This window comes from Pogona vitticeps, chromosome 10 (assembly GCF_051106095.1).
Source record: "Pogona vitticeps strain Pit_001003342236 chromosome 10, PviZW2.1, whole genome shotgun sequence".
NCBI lineage: Eukaryota > Metazoa > Chordata > Lepidosauria > Squamata > Agamidae > Pogona > Pogona vitticeps.
In genome coordinates this window covers 16009222-16031503 of record NC_135792.1, presented here as the reverse complement: position 1 = coordinate 16031503, position 22282 = coordinate 16009222, and the positions used below count along the sequence as shown (strand labels likewise).

Genomic DNA, 22282 nt, shown 5'->3' with positions numbered 1-22282 from the left:
GGAAATGGGCTTTTCCACCAAAGTTCTTTTGGTGATGGGGCATGTCAGTGCTAAAGCAGCACTCAAACAAAGAACCTGGGACATAGAACTTCAAGAGCATATGAGCCAGTCAGGCAAATACAGTGTTGTTACTAATGATGCCTTTACAATATCTTCATACAGTATTTGACGAGCACAATGTCAACAAAGACTAGAAGAGCCTTCACATTAGCAAGACTTAATGTTTTACCCTCTAAGCTTATGGAGGGAAGATTTCTACATATTTATATCTCGGATTGCCTGTGTCAATGTAATGAGGGCCAAGTGGAAACTGTATAGGTCATGTCTTAATGTATTGTCTTTTCTATAGAGATATACACACCAACCTCCAGAGCTCAATCATTCTCATATATCCAGGGAGAGCTGATGAATTTTACATCAAGCTACTGCACTTCTTTCCGATCAAGACTCCCTTACACTCTCTGCAGCAAAATTTTGTGCAGCAGCAATGACACAGCGCTCCCTTGTAGTCTCCTGAGTTCACAGATTGACTGGTTTTAGCATGAGGGTGGTTTATTGTCGAGCATAGAGAAATGTTGTGGTCCCAACCGAAGGGAGGAAATGTTTATAAATCTTTACAAATATGTAGGAAGGACTCCCTATAACCCAAGACCCTGTCCAAACCAGTTTGCCCTAGATGATCCAGTGGTTCATCAGTAAAAATGCTATATTTGATTGTCTCCATATTTTACAACCAGTACACAATTAATTATCTGTTGTACACCTTTTAAATTACATTTTCTTTCTTTTAACCATATAATATATTTTATGAACTGGTTGTACATTTTTAAACTGCATTTTGTATATTTTAGCCATATAATATGTTTTATGAGCTGGTCACCCGACCGTAATAAATTCAATTTAGTTCAATTCATTTCATTTCCTCTATGTGTTTTTTGTTTGTTTGTTTGTTTTCAGGTCTTCTCTGAGCTTTTTGTGAAGCCACACTGGCCTTTTTTTTTTTTTTTTTTTTTTGCTGTCTCCCACCTTTTGTTTCTTGTTTGAATTATTAGTAGTTGTACATTTAGAATTTCCCATTTTAGAAATTCCCATCTTTCTTGGACTCCTTTTCTTGTTAGGATCTCCTGCCATTTGACCTTACTTATCATTGTCCTGAGTTTGTTTAAATTGGCTTTTTTAAAAATCCAGCATATGTGTTGCTACACTCTTCTTGTTGCACTTCTCTAAACTCATTCGTTGGCATCTGAAAGTGCAGTGTCTGCCTAAATTAGTGCCTTGGCACTAACGGGAGTGGTATACAAATCCAAATAGTAAATTCAATCAATTAATCAATGCATGCATGCATGCAGTTCTGGCCACTGATGAGATCTGGTATCCAGGTTACCAGACAGGCTTTGAAAGCATGTTCAGCATTTGAATTTCATGATTAGCACAGAATCGAAACTGGAACGCCCAAGCTCCAGAATAAACTTTGAAAAAATATTACAGCTTATGTCAGGTTCCAAAAAGAGCTTTTACTTTGCTGTTGTGATGACTCAGCCTAGATCTTATTTTATTTTGCTGTCCGCCAGCTGTGCTGTCAATCCAAAAGTGCTTCCAGGATTCCAAAGTCATACTACTATGATCAACTGGAATCTTTCCCATGGGGATTTTATTGTATGGGGAATTAGATGTGAGCTCCAGGAAAATCTTGTTCAGCATGCTCATGTGCTGTCTACATATCTTCATGCTGATGAAAGGGACTTTCCAATCAGCTGCTCGTTTTAAAATAATGCACAATGTAACCACTTAGTTATTTTTCACTTTTAGAAGAATTCTGGTGGTTATTCCACATATCTGGATACCTGCAAGGGGAAAACTACAACAGGCACCATTCCTAGAATTGGACAGTGAGATACAGCAGTGGATGGAAGATGGGCTGAAAGACGAGTGACAGTGGGTGGAGAAAGGTAAGTTGAGCAGATCTGGGGAATGAAGAAGTCAAAGATTCTGTTTTTTGTTTCTTATCAGGGCAATGAAAAGACTATTTGGGGCGGTGATGTTGTACTGCTTGTCTAGCTGGGAAGGAAGGAGCAGGATGTGGAGGTTACCTATTCTTGTCAGTAAATGATCTGGATTATTGGTAGGAATAAGGGTGGCACCACTGATATCATTGTAGTTTGTACTATAGTTGGGTGTTATATAATCATGCTGACTTTTTCAATTTTTGCAGGTTGTCCAGTATGTCATCAGTCTTTTCATTGGTACCATCAAATGGTAAGTCTTTGATTTTCATGCAAGCATCATCTGAGATATGGGCGGATCGTAGACAGGCATGTCTATGGAGGGCTATACCAGTAGCCATTTGCCTGGATGATGCCTCGATAATATGTCTGGCTGTGATACGCTCCTGCCATGGCCTTCTGGTGGAAAGCGAGGCCATGAGGTTTGTATTCTCCTGAACCTGGTTGAAGTGATGGGAGAGCTTTGTTCCAAAGATAATGATGATAAGCTCCCATAGTGGCAAGATAATTGGCAACATGGAGAGTAAATGAGGCGAGGGAATAGATCCTACACCTAACAATGTCTAATTTCCTTCCTTGTTATTTGGTGTGGTACTGGAACGGTTTCATGCTCTGGTCTGGGTGGCATCAACGATGACCGAATTGGGCGGTGGATGTTTGGATAGAAGGGCAGTATTCTCTCCATGTGTTTTGTAAAGGTTTTTGACTTTGTGAGACATTTGTGGAACAGAGGATGGCTTAGACTAAATTTGTTTCGTGAGCTCCAACAATGAGGGGATAAAGCTCATACTTAGAGGTGGATTCTGTTCCTCATTAATGTCTTCAAATACTTTATCTGATTGGGGTAGAACATGTTGCTGTACATCTAATTCCATAGCCTTCGCAATTCAAAGGACCAAATGAGAATTGGAAAAGAAGTCATCAGATGATGATGGAGGATTGGCCTGAGTGACATCCGAGTCTGGTGTAGGTAGATTAGGAGGGGATTCCTGTTCTGGTACAGAGTTAAAAGCCTTGGAATTGAGAAGGATTGAGAAGATGAAGTTGGAGAAGTGGGACGGTACTGTGGGATGGAGGTAGGAAGAGGTTCTGGAAGATCAGTTACACTTGATCTTAGCCAAAAGGCCGAGAAGCGGTTCTGGAAGATAAGATTGAGATCTAGAAGGAGTATGTTGGGCCGGTATGGAAACAGATTGATGTTTGGATTGTTTCTTATGTGGAGAATGCATGGTACCAGGAGGTAGAGGCGGAGGTCCAGCGTAAGTGGTGGTCACTTGTACCAAGGGAGGCTGTGTTTGAGGAGGAACGGAGGGTTGTGCAATGTGTGGCACTGTTGGGACAGAGGACCGGGATTGTTTTCGTACCGTAGGTTGAACCTGGAGAGGCTCAGCATGGGGTCTCTTGTGAGATCTGTGGGACTTCAGTACCATAGGGAGCGGTACAGAGTCATCATCCAATGAGGAACGTAGAAGCCATGATACCGTGATTGGTATCGAGGGGAAGGCGAAGATTCAGAGAAGTCGGATTTGTAATAGTATCAGTGTCAAGGGTGCCGATGGTTGGTATTGAAGTCGAGCTCGGGTTGGTAATACCGATATGCTCAATGTTGAGATTGCTTGAATGTAGGGTCCTAATACTGTGGAGGCTCATAGAGCGTGACCTGTTTGGAGTGGCGATACTGAGTAGAAGGCTCTCAAGATGCCAGAGACCCAGTTGGAGTCATAGGTCATACGGGATCGGCATCAGAATGACACATCTGCGATGTGTGATGGGTCTTCCTTAACCTCTTGCATGGAGGTGAAATGTTGGGTACTGGATACACCGATTCGGAATCACCCATAGAAACGGAGTAACCTGTGGACATGGGAGTCAATTGTGCCGATCGAGGCAGGATGGTAACCTCAGCAGAATCGAGCACAGAAGATGGAGAATGTGCAAGTAGTGGAGATGGTGGTTGACCAGAAGGAGAAAGAAGGGTCTCTTCTGGCGAGTCAAGGCGGATTGTAGGCTGGTCGTGTAATGGTGCTAGGTCCGGTATTGGTCTCTGTCTGGAAGGATGAGAGTCGGTGGAAGACTTACTCTGTTTCTTCAATTTGGAGTGTTCTGATACTGAAGGAGATTTCAGAACTGGGATGGACTTTGTTGAACTGGGAGGCTTGGGCTTAGTTTTCAGTTTAGTCTTGGAGATCGACTTAGCTGTCAGAGAAGTGGTAGTTTCACCCGGAGATTCTTTCGGGGGCTGAGATATCCATAATCTGAGCTGGTTGCAAGAAACCTTCCCAGAGGAATGACCAAAGACACTGTTGCCAGAGTTTAAGGGCTTGTTTAGTGAAGTTCTTGCAGAATTGACAAGTAGAAGGCTGGTGAGATTCTCTCAGACGAAAGAGGCAGAGGTTGTGACCGTCTCTAAGGGGGCCTTGTTGGAGCACAAGGTGCATGTTTTAAACAGGGGAAGAGGAGCCATAAATGGTGGGGAAGGGGGAAGGGGGCAGTAGGGAAAATTGTTCAAAAAGTCTCTTACAATTTCCCTTGATTACATATAGAAGTCAGTAGAATGGATCGGAAGTCTTTATAAATTTTCTCAGATATCAAGATGAAGACGAACGGAGCTCGATGAGAGGAGAGACCTCAGTGGCAGCAAAAAGGAACTGAGGTAATTACCCACACGGTCTAGGGGGGGCGGTCCTTGACAAACGTATCATAAAGCTCTAGAATATTCCGGAGACCTCTGCACAAGCGCAGATTAAACCCATTAGTGTGCATTCACAGAGTCCACGAAGAAGAAACAGCATTTTTCTGACACTGGGTTCTGTGATTGAAAACATACATCATTGTCTTACACAATATGAACAACAACAAAGTGTAAAAGACTACATACAAAAGTGTAGTATTTGAGGGCTTACTGACACCGATTTAGAAGAAAACATAAGGAATTGTAAGAAATATTCAACAGAGTATTTGAGTTGTATCTGTCATTAGATTAAATTCCAAATGTGGTCTTGCATTCCACGTTACAGTAGACAGATTTGGATCACCAAGCATTGGAAGTTATCTGGGATTGCTTGAATTAATTGCAGAATTTGACCCTTTTGAATCTAGACATATTGATAGGTATGGTAACAAAAGTAAAAGGTCATCCTTCTTGCCTGTCACGGCATGTCTGTGAAACATTTATTAATCTGATGAGCATGGAAGTTCAGAATGCAGTTGTGAAGGAGGTCAGATTGGCCCATTATTATTCATCATGTGTGGATTCCACACCTGATGTGAGTCCCTTGGACCCGTAAACCTTTACTTTGCATATTGTTGATAGATGCAGTGGTGAAACAGTGGAAAAAATTCTGCAATTTGTCCCTATATTTTCGCATACAGGACAGTTGTTAGCTGATCCCACTTGCAAAGCCCTTCAATGGCAGAATATAGATACTAAATATTGTCATGGTCAGGCATATGACAATGCTAGTAAAGGTCTGGAAAATACAAAATATGTACATCAATCCACTGACCAAAGATGTATCATGTCCTGCTCATTCTTTGAATCTGGTTGGACAATGAGCTGTTAGTGCCTGCCCATGTGCTGCAAATATTTTTATAGTTCAGGCTCTGTTTGATTTTTTCTCTCTTCTTCAACCTGTGGTTGGTCTTTGCTTATAGAGCATCTGAAACCAAATGAAAAAGGGCAGCCACTTTTCTTGAAGCAGCTTGGAGACACTCACTAGCATAGCCATGCCGATGCTGTTGAAACTTTGCCATTGAACGACTGCAATGTTATTGAGTGTCTCCAAAATATGAGAAACAGTATCAAGCGACATTGCTTTTTTTTAAATGAAGAAATCGGAAAATATCTTCGTGTGCATCATATGAAGCAGGATTAAAATCACTTTAATAAAACAAGTGTCTATTTGCAATCAAGTGAGCTGCACTTTGGCAACATGCTTGAGCCACTTGTGAAGTATGTTCAAAGTTTCAGAAATGAGCTTTCAAAACATGGAAAAATCAGCCAAGACTATCCTGCCTCATAATGCGTTTGAAAGCAAGAATAGAAAGTGCAAAACTTTTTTTTTTTTTTTGATGAGGCCAGGACTGGAGATACTGTTCTAGAAGGAAGTAGAAAGTTTCAGGTTCAAACTTTTAATATAATTACTGACATATTTGTCAATTGTCTGCATGAAAGAGGGAAACAATATTCTTCAATAAACAGTATGTTTGGCTTTGTGGATGACTTTCATACCAGTTCAACGATTAAGAAAACAAGCATTTACTCTACAACAAGCTTATCAGGATGAGTTGGAAAACACATTTACAGATGAAGTTGTTGCTTTCCAGGGTTTATCACCATGTTTCCTTGCCAGCAGCAGCAAAGAGGACAAAGATTATCTAGTCTTTCTCACAAGACTGTAGCAACGTCTTGTGAGAAAGAAACGTCATCTCAGTCTACCAAAATGTCGATATAGCCCTTTGTCTCTACCTGACATCACATGTCTCTGTGGCTAAAGGAAAGCATTTATTTTCAAAACTAAAGTCTGTGTTAAAAAATCAGGGTTACGCTCTTCAGTGGAAGAACAATGCCTCAGCAGATTACCAATCATGTCAACGGAGAGTGACATTTCCAAGCAAATTACCTGCCATATTGATTAATTCTTGGAGCAGAACTGTGGTATGAGAAATGATCCAGATGAAAATTATGCACAGCATCAAGTGACATCACTTTTTTAAAAAATGAGAAATTGGAAAATATCTTCATGTGCATCAGGGTTACGTTCCTCAGTGGAAGAACAATGCCTCAGCAGATTACCAGCCATGTCAACTGAGAGTGACATGTCGAAGCAAATTAATTTTGAAGACATCATTAGTGCATTTGCAAAACAGAAAGCAAGAAATGTAAAAGTTGTTTTCTATTTGAAACCTCATAAAACCACCTTTGACCTGTTGGTGGAAAGAGCAGTCCTATGAAAAGCCACCCTCCCTGCACTTCTCTGCCTGGATTATCCAGATTGCTTGGACTTGCCTGGTATACGATCTTATCCCTGTCGGATGCCCGATGGCATTTTGAGCAGCACACTGACATCCCCAAAGTGTTCCTTTTGGCACCGTAATCGGAGGCCGCACTTTAGCCCTTGGGCACCAAGACTCTTTTGGTGATTGCAGGTTTTTCCTTGGACACCCTTTTTGTCTTCTAGCACTGAAGGCTTGCTTATGGGGATAAGCAAGGCTTTCTTTTCATTGTTATCTTGTTTGTTTGTTTACCTAAGCATTGTTCATTTATTTACTGCTGCCAAGATTACCTTAGTGAATCAGTGTTCTTGTTGATGTTGTGTGACCTATTTATGTGGGAAGTAATGGAGAGGGAGTGAGGAGGGGGGCACTATTATATTTTTTGCCCAGGGTCCACCAGAGCCTTGAATCCGCCCTAGATCCAAGGAATCAAAGGGAAATTTAAACAAGGACTAGAAATACTGAAAGACCAACACAGAAGCACACTATGTGAATATCACAAAATAAAGAGCAGGTGGAAAAAGTATACTTAAGACCTATACAGAAGAGATAAAAGGGATGACAAATTCCTTTGAAGAGGAATCCAATGGTGTAGAACCTGCAATTCTAGAAAGTGAAGTAAAAGCTGTTCTGAAAGTACTGGGAAGAAATAAATCACCAGGGGTAGTGAGGACACCAGTAGAACTATTTCAAGCCACAGAGACTGAATCTGTGAAAATCCTAACAAGAATATGCCAACAAATATGGAAAACAAAACAAAAGACTAGAATCATTCAACATATATTCCAAGGATGGCAAGGAATGCAGTAAGCTTTTGATCATGTGGATCATGAGAAGCTCAGATTATTCTGAAAGAAATGGGTGTGTCTCAGCACTTGATTGTCCTGATGTGTAACCTGTATTGTGGACAAGAAGCTATTGTTAGGAAAGAATATATAGAGAAAGAATGTGTCAGACAAGGGTGACTTTTATCTCTTATCTGTTCAATCAGTATGCAGAACATACCATATAGAAAGCCAAACTAAATTCAGAGGAAGGAGAAGTGAAAATTGGTGGAAGAAACATCAATGATTTGAGATATGCAGATGATACCATCTTACTGGTAGAAGCAGCAATAACTTGAAAAGACTTCAGATTAAAGTGAAAGAGGTGCCAAAGCAGCACTGCAGCTGACAAAAATCATGTTTATAAAAGAACTATGCATCTTTAATGTTGACAATGAAAACGTTGAATTTGTTACAGTTTTTTTTTAAAATATCTTGGTTCAGTAGAGTCCCTGGAGCATATACATTTTTACTGTGCAATGTACAATGACATTCGCTCTTGAAACCTGGAATTGACCCTTGTTAGTTTTACCGGACGGATGGAGAAAGTAATCTTGCACAATCTTCTGCTAGGCGTTAATAAAACTTACACCAAACAGATGGCCAAATTTATTAGTTTATTAATTCAGCAGTGTAGAATTCAACTTTTAACAAACCTACCTGTCTAATCTTATTGGATGCAATTAATTATTCCTTTCTGTATAAATTACAGAAAGGCTAGGTGTTACCTTGAAACTAACTATGCACTTCTATATCATGCTTGCATTTAGGGTACAGTGGTGCCTCGCTTTACGATTGCCCCGCATTACGATGAAACCGCTTAATGACGATCTTTTTGCGATCGCAATTGTGATCGCAAAACGATGGTCTGAATGGGGGAATTTTGCTTTGCGATGATCGGTTCCCTGCTTTGGGAACCGATTCTTCGCAAAATGACATTTTTTGAATAGCTGATCGGCGGTTTCAAAATGGCCGCCGGGTGATTAAAATGGCTCCCCGCTGTGTTTAGGGATGGATTTCTCGCTATACACGCAGCGAAAATGGCCACCGTATGGAGGATCTTCACTGGACGGTGAGTTTTTACCCCATTGGAACGCATTGAACGAGTTCAATGCATTTCAATTGGGTTTTTATTTTCGCTTTACGATGTTTTCGCTTAACAGCGATTTTCCTGGAACTGGATTATCGTCATTAAGTGAGGCACCACTGTATATGATCTGTTTCATATGTGATATATATCCGTTATCTATCTGAGGACTGCTGTTTGCTGTATGTTTTTATGCCAATAATGGTGATGATTATGATGACAATGGTTCAGTCATCAGTCCAAATGGAGACTGCAGTCAAGAAATCAGAAGAAGACTGAGACTCAGAAAGGGTAGCAATGGTGGAACTGAAAAAGATAACCAAGTGTCGATGGAGACCAAGGCTAAGATCATCCACACTATTGTATTTCCAATTGCAGTGTACGGATGTGAAAGCAGGACAGTGGAACAAGTTGATAGAAAGAAAACATATTGTTTTGAAATATGGCACTGGAAGAGAGCTTGACTCTGGATTGCCAGAAAAACAAACTAGTGAGTTTGATAAGATAAAACCAAGTCCGAACTTTCCCTGGAGGCAAAAATGACAAAACTGAGGAGGTCCTGCTTTGGGCACATCATGAGAAGGCAAGATTCACTGGAAGACAATAATACCAGAAAAGGTGGAAGGGTGCAGGAGAAAAGAAAGTTCAAATAGGAGATGGCTTGACTCCATCAGGGAAGGCAAGGCAGGAGCTGAGCAGGGCTGTAGAGGACTGGACACTTCGGAGGTCACTCCTTCATAGAGTCATCAGAGGTTGGGGTGACTTGACAGCACATACAAACAAGAAGAATAACACATTCTACAGGCTGGCCTGCCAGATTTCTGGACTGTATCCCATTAGATTGCAAGTTAGCTTCTCTACGTCCAAAAAGATAACTTTTCCAAGTTTCAGTCCTTTTAAAAGTATACACACAGTCATCTCTAGTTCTCTGATTAGGTTGATCTCCAACCAACATGGCCAGTGGCTCACTGGAAGATTTGGGAGGTTATAGTTGAAAAATAAATTTTCCCCAGATCTGTCTGGCCTACAATTTGAGGCAGAGGTGATCAGTCCTTTGTTTGAAAATTACAATATGACCTTGAATACACGGGTCTTATCAAATTTAGCCACTGGTCATGTTGGCTGAAGGCTTCTGGGACTGTAATCCAAAGAAGTAACTTATCCTAGCTGTGGGTCCAGGGGTCACTAACTAAAATTTACCACTTCTTTCCATGCAATGAGAAGACAAATATCACATGACATTGGGTACTTCATTTTGATTTTGATTTCGTGAGCAGCATAAAAGCAAAGGCATCACGTCTTCCTTTGAATGTGAGCTGTTCAAACAGTCTCATCTGGAAAAAGCTTGCATCATCTGTTGTTGCCTAGGTACTTAACATCCATCACTCTTACAAGGCTGGAAAGATCAGACGGCATATTACTTGACTCCATGTTGCCTTAATTGAAGGGAAGACACTGAATTTAAAAGGCATTCTCCTAATGAGGAATTTTTATTCATTCCTTATCAGGAACAGATACGTTAAAAGTGAGTAGTCAACACAGTACATAGCAACCAAGACCAACCAATTTATATTGGTGCCTGAGGCAGGAAATTCTAAGCAAGTCTCCTCACCCTGGGCTAAAGCCATTCTTATTCCCAACTAGAGAAGACCAACTGAAATCAACAAGGCTTAGGTAAGTGTTGACTAAAAGCAGCATGCATTCCATGTTGAATAACTGCTGGTTTCAGTGTGTCAACAGTTATATTAAATCCAATAGAAATGGAACCAGTTCTAGCTGGGACTAAAAATTTATTTTAGCCCCAATGAGCTGGATCCAAACTAAGTTATGGTTACAACTGTCCCACTGAAGTCAACAGGACATAAGTTATAGTATGGATGCAATGTAAAAAATAGGTTCACAGCTCACCATATGCAGCCTTCTCACGAACAGGCAGCTATTTTACTTTGTTTGACAGTGTGACAAGCCCTGAATCCAGCCCATATTTAGCATGTTTGGTGTTTCATTCTTTCCAGTGGGACAGCTTGGCACATGCTCAGATTTTGTCTGATGAAGCCAGTTATTTTGTTGGGTGCATGGACACGATGAATATAGCTTGGGGAGTTAGATTTGTTTTGTTTTGCTTTTGTTTGTTTATTTTGTTGGTTGTTTTTTTGGACTGCAGTTTGCAACATCCTCAGCTAATATAGACACACTCCATGATGGCTGGGGCACTCTGGAAGCTGCCGTCTAAAAAAAGTATATTTTCCAGACCCTAACGACGACTGTGAAGATAGCGAGATAGCGTTCAGATGAGTGGTTCTAAGAGTCACTCAATCATTCTTCTTTTGTAGGACACCAGCCTAATTTGGGTCCCTTGTTGGATGAAATGCAACACATAAATAAAACTACTACTATTGCTACTACTACTACTACTGATGATGATGATGATGATGATGATGATGATGATGATGATGATGATGATGATGATGATGATAACAATGGTGGTTAAGGCTGTTGAACTGAGATTTGGAAGATCAAACTCAAATTCCCATTCAGGCAGGAAATACACTGGATGACCATGGACTTTCTTTGTCAGTATGCACAGGGTTGTTGTGAAGATAAATTGGGGAAGAGGAGAGTCATGTACACTGCCTAATGTTCACTTATAAAAGGAGAAATATACATGTAACTACGGGCAAGAATCCTACTGGTGTTTGTGGATCTTAGCCACAGGTAGCCGCCATTAATCAATGGGCTGTTGGGGCATGTTTCATTTGTATGCCTGCTAACATGTTCAGTTCTGCAATCAAGGTATGTCATAGCACCTGCTTAGTTAGCTACAGTAAGCTGCAGCAAGCTATGCAAATCTTATGTGTGAAGGCAAGAAGAGAAGGGGATGACAGAGGATGAGATAGTTAGACAGGGTCACCAAAGCTACCAACGTGAATCTGAACCAACTCCAGGAGGCAGTGGAAGACAGGAGGGCCTGGTGTGCTCTGCTCCATGGGGTCACGAAGAGTCGGACATGACTTAACGACTAAACAACAGCAACAAAATTGAATGGAGTCCCTTGAGTGCAAAATTTCAGCATAAGAGGCAAAGGGGGGGGGTAGAGAAAAGAACAACACCCACAGTTCTGCTCCAAGAATTAATCAATATTGGCAGGCAAGTTATTCTCGTCCGATAGAAGGAGCATTTTACAAACAAATCATGTTAATGCATAGACTCGATATATTGTGCAAATGACCAGTAAATAAATGCACCTGCCTTGTCCATCCTGCCAGTTGCCTTCTGTGCCTCCAAACAGCCTGTCTGTGCCATTGTAGTCCCCTGTCAGCCTCTCTCTGCCCTCTTCTAAGACAGCCTATCTCTGTCAAATTTGCCTCCAAAACAGTCTCTTTTTAAAAAAAGTATTAATTTTTCAATCTATCCACATTCAATTTGTGCTTGTTAAACATTGTGTTACATGGGTTGCTTATAATTATTTGTTTTTTGCATCTTTGTGTCTTCTTAGTTGTCTCTTCAAAATCTGTACATTTTTTAAACATTTAAACCATTCATGTGTGTATTTTAGTATACAATATTGGCTACTATCATAATATTGCTCTCAGAATATACAATGTTCTCAAAATCCTCTAGAAAAATACCTAATAAAAGTAATTCCACTTCCAAACCTATATAAATTTTGAGGTGATTTAACCAACGAACTTTGTATTTTATATCAGTAATAACTAAGTAGGTTCCTAACACATAATAGATGTTATCTAAAGCCTTTTATACAGATTTTCTTTATATAAATGTTTAGCCATTTCCATCTCCACTTTTCGTATATAAGCCTCTGTGCTGCAAGGTTAGAAGACCAGCAGTCGTAAGATTGAATCCACGCGACGGAGTAAGCACCCGTCGTTTGTCCCAGCTCCTGCCAACCTAGCAGTTCGAAAGCATGCAAGTAGATAAATAGGTACCACCGTGGTGGGAAGGCAACAGCATTCTGTGCTGGCCATGAGACCATGGAAGATTGTCTTCGGACAAAACGCTAGCTCTATGAGTTGGAAACAGAGATGAGCACCGCCCCCTAGAGTCGGACACGACTGGACAAGTTGTCAAGGGGAACCTTTACCTTTTCCTATTTTTCCCATCCTTATATTGAGCTTCAATTTACCTTAAAAACCAATTCTTGTTTCTATCACCCTAAACATTCTGCTGTCCCTTGTGTCATCTGAAAACATTTTATACACTTGATCTATCTCCAATAGATATTCCAGGCTATTTTTAATTAATTCTGCTGATTTTCTCCCCGTATCTTCTCTTAACACAGCTAAAATTCTCCTTGGCTCTAAGGTTAGAATAAAATCTCCTAAATTTTTCCCTCTCAACGCAGTACCTGCCACTGTGAGCTCTACCAGGCTGGGGTCCTCCATGACGTAGGCAGTGGGAAAAAAGGCTGTGTGCACCCAATCCACAGACAGGTGGAACACCCACTTGAGGGTCCTCCATCTTGTCCAAGTTCAGCCTCAATCTGTTGGCCCCCATTTGTCACCATGTAGTTTTGCTTCTTGCCTGTCATTAACAATGAACTGCTGGGTAGCTCAGCGGTATAGATAGATGCTGAATGTTTGATTCACCATTGTGACAGGAGCTGGACTTGATGATCCCTAGGGTCCCTTCTACCTTTGCACGTCTAAGATTATTGATTTTACGTGAGTGTTTCTTTTTGCATACATCTAGATTTTCTTTTCTTTTTACTGCAGGAATTGTTTTATACTGTCTTCCCTAATAATATTTCCGGTTTCAATACACAGTTCTTCCTGTTCATGATCAGTTGAGTTTAGTAATGCAAATCTGTGAACATTTAGATTTAGATTTAGATTAGGCATCCTTCAGTCTCGAGAGACTATAGTAATGTGCTCTGAATGGAGGCCTTCGAACAGTGTCTAGTGTGGCTGAGGAGGCCAATTCAAGCATGACAATTCCTTCCACACTGAAGATAAATATAGTCTGTCCCCTGTCCAGCTCCCTGATTTTGCTGGTTTTGGGACTGCCTTTGCCTCAACTTGCTGGACAAGGGTCTCTTCAAATTGGGAGAGGCCATGCTGCACTGCCTGCCTCCAGGCTGAATGCTCAGATGTCAAGGTTTCCCATCTGTTGAGGTCCATTCCTAAGGCCTTCAGATTCCGCTTGCAGACATTTTTGTATCACAGCTGTGGTCTCCCTTTGGGGCAATTTCCCTGCACTCATTCTCCATACAGAAGATCTTTTGGAATCCAACCATCAGCCATTCTCACAACATGCCCAAACCAATGTAGACGTCACTGTTTCAGTAATGTATATATGCTAAAAATTCCAGCTCGTTCTAGGACTATCGATTTGGAACTTTGTCCTGCCAGCTGATACCAAAAATGCGTCGGAGACAACGCATATGGAATGTGTTCAGCTTCCTCTCCTGCCATGCACAAAGGGTCCAGGACTCACTGAAGTACAGGAGTGTACTCAGGACACAGGCTCTATAGACCTGGATCTTGGTATATGCTATCAACTTCTTATTCAGCCATACTCTCTTTGTGAGTCTAGAGAACACAGTAGCTGCTTTGCCAATGCGTTTATCCAGCTCAACTTCTAAGGAGAAAGTGTCAGAGATCGTTGAGCCAAGGTACACAGTCATGAACACCCTCCAATTCTTGTTTAGAGATGGTAATAGAGGCCACGCCCTGGCCCATGACTTGTGTTTTCTTCAGGCTGATAGTTAGTCCAAAGTCTTGGCAGGCCTTGCTAAAACGATTCATGAGTTGTTGGGGATCTTCAGTAGAATGGGCAACAACAGCTGCATCATCGGCGAAGAGGAAGTCCTGCATGCATTTCAGCTGGACTTTGGTCTTCGCTCTCAATCTCTCAATTAAAGTGCTTTCCATCTGATCTAGTCCAGAGATAGACACCTTCTGTGAACATTCAAATTCATCAGAAATGTTTAAATTTTATATTGGCACTAGGATTTTTTTTAAAGTTCAGTTTTACTCTGATATTAATTGTTCATGATCGGTACAAACATCTCCATTTTCTGCTTCCAGAATGTAGAATATATAATTTTTAGCTTATAATAATAATCTGGCATTATTTTTTTGAGGACATGGAAAAGTTACTTTCTGGACTACAACATCTATAATTCTCCAGACTCTTAAGAAATTCTGGGAGCTAAGGCCTAAAATCACAACATTTCCAAGTTCCAGTCCTTTTAAAATTATATGAATAGCCATATTTATTTACTTGCTCAGATTGACCTGGAGTATTGTGTCCAGTTCTGAGCATCACATTTTAAGGAGGGCTTTGACAAACAAAAAACAATCTTATTGTGAAACTGTGCTTCATCAAGAGGTCCAGTTCTATCTCCTGTGGCTTGAATAGGAACCAAGGTTTTATATTTTAAACCGCACTACATCTGTTAATTAGTTCACCAGTGCAAAGGTGTCATTGTAACCATTCAAAAGTTCAGCGTTTTGTGAATTGTAACTTAAGAAATGTAAAGGTACTTTTAAAAGTTCTAAATAAGTAATTAAGGAAAAAATAAGTAATTAAGGAAGTTTTCTAGCATACTTTTCTGGATTTAATTTTCCTTTGATGTCAATGTTCATAATATCTCTTCCCCCTCCCCCCCCCCGGCCATGTTTATATGCTTATAATGGACAATTCTTGTATCTGACAAGTCCAGTGAAGGTTTCCCACTACGAACTTGAGGGTTTCCTTTTATCTTTTGTCAATGTGTCTGTCCCTTTTGGAAATCATCTTTTTTGGATGTTGTGTCCAGAATTGATACCTTCCAGGATCGGTTTCCATATGGAAGGTGGTTTTGAGTAAATGGAGCACGACTTGGTACTTCTGTTACTCATTTTAGAACCACTTGAGATCAGAGAAACAACTGAGAGCTGAGAAGAGGTGTGGGAGAAAGACGTTCATCTCTTTAATTCCTGTGTCAACTCTGGGATATTGCAGTGACATAGTGTGAAGAAACGTGCGAGAAATACTAATTTTCTCCTCCCTGCTATTCTTTTCTTGTGTTCAAATTTCTAAATAGAATTATGATCAAAGTTAGTTTCCAGCCCCATCTAGTGGTAAGAATATCACATAGGAATTTAAACAGAGCACAGTAAAGACAGGCTGACTGTGGGTTGATTCGCCAGTTTTGTTTACAATATGCATTTTATTTATTTATTTATTCAACTTCTGTACTGCCCAACTGGCTACCAAGACCTCTCTGAGCAGTTCATAACATAATAAAATAACAAATAACACTTTAAATAAATCTACAAAATATAACAATAGAAAATATCAATTAAATGAAACTAAGAAAAGGACAGTATTAAAAAGATTAATAAAAACAAGGTGGCAGAATAGATAACTCAATCATTGAAAGTACGACGGCACCATCAATGTAATAGTCGGGGATGCCATGTTTTCAAAGATCACTTAAAAATTCCCAGTGAAGGGGGCCAGGTGAATTTCAGGTGGGAGTTTATTCCAGAGGTGAAGAACAACTGCTGAGAAAGGTTCGGTTTCTGGTCTTCTCTTTCCAGGCCTCTCTCAGGGGTCAATGATCTCAACCACATAGCTTGGGATGATTGAGTGGCTCACTCCTCACTGGAAGAAGGCATTCTGCCAGGGGTCAGAGTCCCAAACTGTTTAGGGCCTTGTATATCAGCATCATCACCCTGAAGCTGGCACAGAAACGATAACCAGTGCAAAGCGGTCAGAATAGGGAAGATAGGATGGCATTTATTTACTCCACTCAGTAATCTGGCTGCCATATTCTGGACCTGAACTGGTGGAGTTTCCATAGCACCCTCATGGGCAGCCCCACATAAAGAACATTACAGTAGTCTAATCTCGAGACTATCAGTGCATGGAATAGTGTAGTGAGGGACCCAGTATTAAGGTAGAGATGCAGCTGGACAATCCACCTCAGGTGGAAAAAGGTGGAACAGACCACAGATAAGACCTGAGACTTCATTGATAGCACTGCGTCCAAAGGTATGCCCAGATTGCAAACCTCATCCTTAATGGAGAGAGTAGCCTCCCCAAAAGAAAGGGAGGCCCCCAAACCACAGACACCACTAGAGGCACCCACCCACAGGACTCCCGTCTTGTCCAGGTTCAACCTCAGACTACTGCCTCTCATCCATCCCAGCATGGTGTCCAGGAAGTGCTCAAGGAATGAGACGGCATCCACTGCAGAAGCTAGGTCATCCACACATTGGTGACATGAATCTACAAAACTCCAGATGACCACACACACACCCAGCAGCCTCATATACTATAGATCAGTGGTCTCCAACCTTGGGCCTTCAGATGTTTTTGGACTACAACTCCCAGAAGCCTTCACCACCACCTCTGTTGACCAGGATTTCTGGGAGTTGAAGTCCAAGAACATTTGGAGGCCCAAGGTTGGGGACCACTGCTGTAGATATCAAACAGCAATGGGGAGATGATTGAGTTAAAATCACCGGAAAAGCCAGTGCATTGGATGTCTTGGTTTGAGCTACTGAAGGAAAATGGTGGTCAAAGTGGATGACATCCACTTTATGTTTAAAGAATGCTGCAAATTGATTACAGGAAATACTACTGGGAGGCCAGTGACTTTGACCAATTCTGGATAAATCATGTATTATATGGAATATCTCAGCCTGTTGCTTTTGAGCTTTGCTTATCCTGGTAGCAAAGTATGTTCTTCTACTGGCCACTGGCCTTCACCTTAGCTAGATACTAGACATGATTTTTGCAGCTTTTAAATTGAATTCCTTTAGGGCCCACCTCCAGAAGCTCTCCAGCCTCCTCCTCCTCTGCTTCATCACCCGTAAAGGCTACAGTCTTGAAAGTGCTTAATAGGTAGTATGTTGGTACCCCTCAGCTTAGTAGAGACTTGGTTTTGAGTAAATGTATTCAGGATCATGCTTTAATTTTTAACTACCCCCCAGTTCTTCTCTTGTAAAACAAAGAGGCTTGTGGCATCTTAAAACTAGCATTTTTTTTGGTTTTATGCATATAGCTTTTCTTCCAGCAAGCTCCCTGCTAACCCCCCAGCAATGGCAATAAGATGCCAGCTGACATATTGTTGGTCAGTATGAAGACTAAGTCTTTTGGTGATACTAGAATGGGCCATTAATACATAGTCCTGGCTATGTTTTCATCAGGATGTGGCCAGAAGCCATGGAGACGTATTGTTTTTAATTGCCACCCTTTAGTATCAGAGGTAGTTTGTGGAAGATAAAGTGAAGCTTTTATCAAGCTGCATTTTTCAAGCTTTGGAATACACAGGCTTGTGTCCAGTAAGGATCATCTTGCTGGTGGAAGGAGAAATTAGGCTGCTTCCCTACCTTAATTTTCTTTCTCCTGTGCTGTCCTCATTCTCCATTGCCACCACACTAAGCTCAGTTACCCAACTCACACTTAACAGCAGATCTGAAGTGGTCTGCAAGAGGGAGGGACATCACTGAAAACTATCTCCTTCCCTCTTCTGAAAGGGGACTGTGCCTTCTATCAGTGGAGTGACTTCCACTGGATAAAAACCTCAGCACACCTTTTTCATGTTCATGTCTTGTTTTGTGTTTTGCCCATGGGTGATTGATTGATTAGGCATCCTTCAGTCTCGAGAGACTATGGTAACGTGCTCTGTATGGAGGACTTGGAACAGCATATTGTGTGGCTGAGAAGGCCAATTTGAGAGTGACCATCCCTTCCACACTGAACACAAATACATTCTGCCCCCTGTCCAGCTCCCCGATTTTGCTGCTTTCGGGACTGCCTCTTTGCCTCGGTCTGCTGGACAAGGGTCACTTCAAATTGGTAGAGGCTGTGACGCAACCCCTGCCTCCAGGCTGAACACTCAGATGTCAAGGTTTCCAATCTGTTGAGGTCCATTCCTAAGGCCTTCAGATCCCACTTGCAGATATCCTTGTATCGCAGCTGGGGTCTCCCTCTGGGGCGATTTCGCTGCACTAATTCTCCATACAGGAGATATTTTGGAATCCGATGTCAAAGGGATCTGATGTTGAGCCATCAAAAACTACGGTGCCCTTCATTCCATTCCTGATGATGTTAAGGAGTCGAGGTGGACATCCAATCTTGGGAAGTATTTTAAAAAGGTCCTCCCTGCTAACCAAATCAAAGGCCTTTGTGAGATCTATGAAGGCCACAAAGAGTGGCTGTTGTTGTTCCCTACATTTCTCCTGCAACTGTCTGAGGGAGAATACCATGTCAGTGGTGCATCTATTAGCTCGAAATCCACACTGTGGTTCTGGAAAGACTCTGTCTGCAAGGACCTGGAGTCTCTTCAGCACAACACGGGCAAGCAACGCTGAGAAGAGAGATGCCAGGGTAGTTATTGCAGTTGCCCCTGTCTCCTTTGATCTTATACAGTGTGACGATGTTTGCTTCGTTTTTGAATTCTTGTTGTGCTCTGTAAAACATTTTGTGTTTCTCTTTGTATTGTTCTGTACTTTCTCTTTGTATTGTGCTGTAAAGAGAAATCATCGTCAAGCGAAAGTAAAAAACCTATTAGAATGCATTAAAAACTGGTTAATGTGTTCTAATGGGGAAAATACCACATCATCCAGCGAAGATCCTCCATAAGGTGGCCATTTTCTGGTGCCTGTAAAGCGAGCAATCAGTCCTAAACACAGCGGGGAGCCATTTTGCATAGCGGGGAGCCATTTTGTGACCCACCGATCAGCTGTTTCAAAACCCTCATTAAGCGAAAAATCGGTTCCCGAAGCAGGGAACCAATCGTCGTAAAGCGGATTTCCCCCATTTAAATATCGTTTTGCGATAGCTATTGCAATCGCAAAAAAATCATCGTAAAGCGGATTTGTCGTGGAACGGGGTAATCGTCAAGCGGGGCACCACTGTATATAATTTGTCACTCTGACTTTTGTTGCTTTCCTTCTGTAAAATTTTTCTTTGTGTCTTTTTAACCCTTTTAATAGTGTGCATGAATATGTATTTTCCTTGAATCTTAATTTAATTTCAGAGTTTTCATCTCGAAATTTTTAGTTCCTGCATTGCGGTTTGTTTTTAAGCTCTTTTTATATTTCTTTTTGCATCTTAAAATTCACTTGTAACTAAATCATTAAATGTTACTGTTTTTTTTCGGGAATTTCATTTTCTTGCGATTGAATTTTATTCTCAGGGGCCATTGGATTTAAGTGTCTTGAATGAATGAATGAATGAATGAATGAATGAATGAATGAATGAATGAATGAATGAATAAATAAATAAATAAATAAATAAATAAATAAATAAATAAATAAATAAATAAATAAATAAATAAATAAGAAAGATATCACCGTGGGGAGAGGGGCAATGATACAGTAACTTCCTCAATGGCTCAAGGGGGCGTTTCTTTCAAAAAGGTTAAGAACCACTGGTCTAGCTGAAAGGTCAGGGCTGTATGGGGTGGAGATTACCTCACCAAGTGGGGGAGAGCCACTTGGTGCCACATATTGGATCTTTTGATAGTATCTTAGCTCAGTCTTTTCCCAAAAGACTGTTTATGACCATTGAGGGGAATGTGAACTACAAAGGGAGGGGATAAATTTGGGGAAGGTTATATTTTTCTAAGACTGCAGTTTGAGAAGCAGTCAAAGAATACTTTACTACAGTGGTGCCTTGCTTGACGAGGATAATCCGTTCCAGCAAAATCGCTGTAGAGCAAAATCCTCATCAAGCGAAATAAAAAAGCCCATTGAAATGCATTGAAAACCAGTTCAACGTGTTCCAATGGGCTAAATACCTCAGCGTCCAGCGAAGATCCTTCATAGGGCGGCCATTTTCTGCTCCCTGTGCAGCAAAAAATCTGTCCTAAGCACAGTGGGGAGCCATTTTACACAGTGGGCGGCCATTTTGAAACCCGACTATCAGCTGTTTTGATCGTCATAATGCAGATCAAGAGATTTAGCCATGCGAATCATAAGTTGGGCATAGGTCTGGAAATCCATCTATCTATCTATCTATCTATCTATCTATCTATCTATCTATCTATCTATCTATCCATCCATCCATCCATCCATCCATCCATCCATCCATCCATCCATCCATCCATCCATCCATCCATCCATCCATCCATCCATCCATCCATCCATCCATCCATCCATCCATCCATCCATCCATCCATCCATCCATCCATCCATCCATCCATCCATCCATCCATCCATCCATCCATCCATCCATCCATCCATCCATCCATCCATCCATCCATCCATCCATCCATCCATCCATCCATCCATCCATCCATCCATCCATCCATCCATCCATCTATCTATCTATCTATCTATCTATCTATCTATCTATCTATCTATTGCATTTATATGCCACCCATCTAGACATAGATGGATGTTGTTTCGATGATTCAGTAACAGCTTTTTCCATTGCTTTGGTTTGGGAAGTGGCCTTACAGGGAGGTTGGGCTATTTGAAGTACTGTAGTTGTAAGGATTGTTCCCAAAGTCGGAGTTTTAGTCTTGAGAGGCAGGATCAAAGAACTCTGTGCTTAAAATTTTTGCAGTGGGTACAGGAGGAAGTTAGATGTTCTCCCAAACAGAAAAGTCACTAAGCGTGCCCGCCGGAGAGTGGGATCTTATTATCACAGACAACACAGTGCTTAAACGGACCCAAAGGGGCCATGAATAGGAGAAAATAATTGAGGAGAAAAACAGATGATTGGAGGGGGGGCTGCGGCCGGATGTCGAGGTAGAGGAAAGAAAAAACTCTGATGATAAAGAGTTTGATCTAATAGTTTAAAAGAAAAAGATTGATAACAGGAAGGAATTGAGAATAAGCTCTCTTTCTCTTTTACTCACAGAAGCAGAAATGTGAGGCTCTCAACGCAGCGATTGAAAGAAACTGAAAGGGGACGCTTGGCACCAAGGTACTTATATGGGTGGGTGGGGCATATTCTAATGTGCTCATTGTTACAGCAGAAGCTCTAGAATCTTCCAATAAGGCTCCGCGCAGGCGCGAATCACCCAGGGTGTGATTCACAGAGGCCACAAAGAAGAACCTGGTTTTCTTTGAGATCTGAATACACATGTGCCATATGAGAGATGGTGCTTTAAAACACAGCACCTGCCACAGCCAAATTATGGTAAGTAAGCACTTCATTCATACACAACATCTCTTACACAGATCAGAGATGGTGATGTCACTGGGTCAGGATTCTCTAACCTAGTGCTCTCCAGATATTCAGAACCCTGCAATGTCCTCAAGCCAAGCCACAGTCCTCCTGACAGAGGATGATGATGCTTGTCTGCTATATCTATCAGGCACATGGCTGGTAAAAGTTGCCACAGGAAGAGGTGAGACCCCTTACAAGTGATAAGCTGACTCAGGGCAGATGAAAACATGCTAACT

General features: G+C 41.3%; 1 long non-coding RNA gene across 1 annotated transcript; it reads left to right on the top strand.

Annotated features, from left to right (window-relative positions):
• Positions 1-1809: 1809 nt before the first annotated feature.
• Positions 1810-21869, top strand: LOC140702187 (uncharacterized). Its single transcript, XR_012081261.2, has 4 exons — positions 1810-1949; positions 2213-2256; positions 4589-4656; positions 21735-21869. It is a non-coding gene; the product is annotated as an uncharacterized LOC140702187 (long non-coding RNA).
• The last annotated feature ends 413 nt before the right edge of the window (positions 21870-22282 follow it).